We start from the raw sequence: 3,645 nt of genomic DNA on the forward strand, positions 1-3,645 counted from the left end.
GACCGAGGAGGAGGCAGGGCTGGCACGACATTCACCAAAACCCTTTGCTGGAGCGGGAGGAGCCGCTGCCGCCGCTGCGAGACCCGTGGCTGGGTACCTGCGCTCGGGGGAGCCGGGGACACGCCCGGGGGCGTGGCTCTACTGTCGCTGGGCTGCCTCGGGCAGCCGGAGCTCCGCGGAGCCGCCATGCCCGCACGCTCCGTGCAGGGTCCCGGCTGCGGCCGCCGGGCCGGGGCTCCGCCTTCCCCTAAAAATGAGGGGGAGAGCTCCCGCCAGCGCGGACCCGCCAAGGCACGGACGGGGTTCGAACCCGTGATCTTCGGTTTACGAGACCGACGCCTTACCACTTGGCCACCGCGCCTGCGTTAAGGGTGCTCCCTGACGCCCTTCTATCGCTGGCGCCACTCCCGCCCGCCCGCCCACGGCCCGCCCTCGCGCGCGCCTGGGCTGCCACCTGCCGGGGGCGCGCGGCCCTCAGGCGCTGAGGGCGCGGCGGCGGCTGACGGGGCGGAACGGGAGGGAGGGACGGACGGACAGGGACTGCCGCCGCTCCCGGTCTGTTCTGGCTCTCGCTCTCCCTTCGTCTCCCTCTGAGCTGCCAGGAGCGTCCCCTCCGGCTATGGAGGCGTTCCGAGGGCAGCGCCCTCTGCAGCGTCCGCCCCGGGGCTGTGAGGGTGCGGTACCCGGAGACGGCACTCGAGAGGCTGCTTCGCAGCGGGCCAGCGCGGCTTAGAGAGGGAGAAAAAAGCGGGATTAAAATTTTCCTCCTCCAAGAAGAGAAGCAGGAATGCAAAACGTTTGGATAACTAAATGGTAAATACTAAATTAAACACACTTGCTGCCTGGTAGCTGTTCCCTCAAAAAAACTCAGTGTTGTGAATTGCAGAAAAGAGACTAGATATTTTCTAGACGGGATCTCCTAGATTTTTACAAATGTGATGTGAAAACAAAGGTTTTAGTTTTCATTGAATGCATTGTGGAGGTCTGTTTAAATTCTCCATGAAACTGTTGCTTGATATCCAAGTTTTCTATTCCTTTTGGTGTGGTTTTGGTTTCCTTGTGGAAGAAGCATGTGAACATATTACAGAGGTGCCATTGTTTAGATCAGAGTACTGACTCGGTAGTGCTGTAATGCAGGTGTGTTACAAGGTTGATGCAGAGCCAAAATAACTTAGCTTGGAAGAGACCTTCAAAGGTCTAGTTGAAGCACCCTGCAGTGAGGAGGGAAATACTTATGTATCCTTTTGGGATGTTCTTTGAACTTTCATCTTGGAAAGTCATGCTTGATGCCTTGAATGTATGAAAATATTTTAGTTCTTTAAAACTTATAATTTGTTAGTTTGTCTGTGATTACTCTATGCCTGCCTGTATTTAAACAGAGTGATTTGAATTAGCTTGGCCTGCAGTGAAAAGTGTTTAATTTAAATTACCTTACTGGATAGTCAGCCCTCGTTAAGTGTGTTTGCTGCTGCCTTGGATAAGCTGCCCTGAAAGTGACCTGGTTTTCTAGTCCCTGTGGGCATGACTGATGGCCTGGCAATCTGAATGCTTGCTGGCCTTTATCTGCTAGTCTTGTTCATCACATGCTCTCATCTGGACTATGGAAAGCTGGGAAATGAGAATAGCACTGTTGTGTTCTGCTTTTGTCTTGTCAGTGTAATCACTGCAGCATTTCAAAGTGTGATGGTGTGTAGGAGTGGAAGCTGTCTCCCTCAACTCTCACACCTGAAATGTTTATGAACAGGGTGACCTCAGAGAGCCACTTATCTCCCCTGGCTGAAGGAGTTACTCTTAGTATTACCAAGCTGGCAGCAGAAAGGAGTTCAGTTTTAATTGTTCATGTTTGACTGATGATATGCCATTTCTGGCCTACTTGCTTATTACAAAATATGCTCTTTTATGTGCCATACTTGCCAGTTGTAACTTGTCATCACAGTTCCTGTGCAGCTCACATCTGTGTTTATTAATGGTTTTGGATCCTTGTGAGCTGAGAGGTAATTTAGTGGTGAGTGCAAGGGCTGTTTGAATTGTTGGCGGAATTCATGTGGGTTTTATGTCTTCAAATACTGTACATTGTAATAATGTATTTGCTTGGCATTGGGAATAGTATTTAATGGTAAATCAACTTCTATTGATCAGGTTCTTCCTTAACTGTATGGGGAGACAGAAACTTCAATTTGAATTCATAAAGATCTTCTAACCAGATTAAGAGGAAATGCTTGATAAGGTTTAAAAAATTTGTCTGCTGTGAGCCTAACTAACTTCCTTAGTGTGTCTGGAGAAAGTTTTTCTGTCTAAACAAAGTGTTGTTTAATGGTGAGCGGATTTATTGCAATAGTTTTTATAATTAAAAAAAGTTAACTTGATTTTAAAAAACTGTAATTGCCTTTGGGTGTCTGTTTCTGTCTAAAGGAAGTGTTGTTTAACAGTGAGCTGATTTATCGCAATAGTTTTTATAATTAAAAAAGTTAACTTGATTTTAAAAAACTGTAATTGCCTTTGGGTGTCTGGATGCTTTTGTTTGGAAGTGTCTTTTATGCTGGCCCTTACCCTTGTTTGAGCTGGGTGTTAAAGCCCTTCCTCCGTGCTGAATCCTCCTTGTGCATTATGGGCTGTTCTCTTCTGACACAAGCTTCTTTTGAACACAATGTGGCTTTGCAAAAAGGACGTCTTAGAGGACTCCAGTGCTGAAAAGACACTGTCAGTGATTTTGTTGGATGGAGAAATAATCACCAGTTGGTTTTTTTCTTTCTTTCTTTCCTTAGCCTCACACATATGAGATGGAGAGTTGCTTTAGGAGAGGCTTTGGTGTCTGTTTCCATGTGCAAAACAAGGCCTTTGAACACATTCCCTATGTATCTTATAGATATATACATATAGATACCTATATGTATCTTCTGAGATACATACAGGGGAACAATTCGATTTATGTAGATTTGGTGCAATTGAGTTTTATAAAGACTTGCTATGGGATGCTGAGGAGCTGGAATGCTCCTCAGTTGCAGCTACTTGAGCTTTGACTTTATCTTAGCTGTATGTAAGATTGTTTCTGTTCACTATTTTAGTTTCTAATCCACAGCACTTGCTTGGAATGGGTTCAAGAATGATGCAGTAGATGGCAGAATGGCCCTGCAGTCCTTTTTCTGCACAGAAGACTGGAGACTCACACGTAATTTTTTTACATGAAGGGAAGTATTTCTCTTAGAGTTTCTCATTTCATTTATGGGTAAACACTTGAAGAAAAAAAAAACCAAGCCCTGGCTGTTGGCTCTCAGAAGCTCTAATTTGTTACTTTGATTTTATGTTATGAATGTCTTGTTAAAGTTGCAGACTATACTTTGAGGTGTGGGGAAATGCATGTGACTTCTTTGCCATCAAAGAAACATCTGCTACTTGAGACACTACAAATACTCTTTAAGAAATATGTCCCTCTAGCAACATCTGTACAATAAGCAACAAGCCAACAGGCAGGAGCAAATGGCATTGAAGAGTAAAGACAAATGTGCTGACAGCCATCTGTAGAGCATGTTTGAATAAATTGAGCTTTTTATTGAAAATTAAGGTTTAGTCTGTGGAAAAAGTTCACTCAGCATAATCTCAAGTTTTATCAAGCCTTGTTTTGTGTTTACATCAAATAGTAATATG

The 3,645-nt window shown here is 45.2% G+C and overlaps 1 non-coding gene across 1 annotated transcript; it reads right to left on the reverse strand.

Moving 5' to 3' along the window:
* Positions 1-289: 289 nt before the first annotated feature.
* TRNAT-CGU lies at positions 290-361 on the reverse strand. The gene has a single exon. It is a non-coding gene; the product is annotated as a tRNA-Thr (tRNA).
* Positions 362-3,645: the final 3,284 nt, after the last annotated feature.

Source organism: Onychostruthus taczanowskii, unplaced genomic scaffold (assembly GCF_017590055.1).
Source record: "Onychostruthus taczanowskii isolate IOZ18803 unplaced genomic scaffold, ASM1759005v1 scaffold19, whole genome shotgun sequence".
NCBI classification, from domain to species: domain Eukaryota; kingdom Metazoa; phylum Chordata; class Aves; order Passeriformes; family Passeridae; genus Onychostruthus; species Onychostruthus taczanowskii.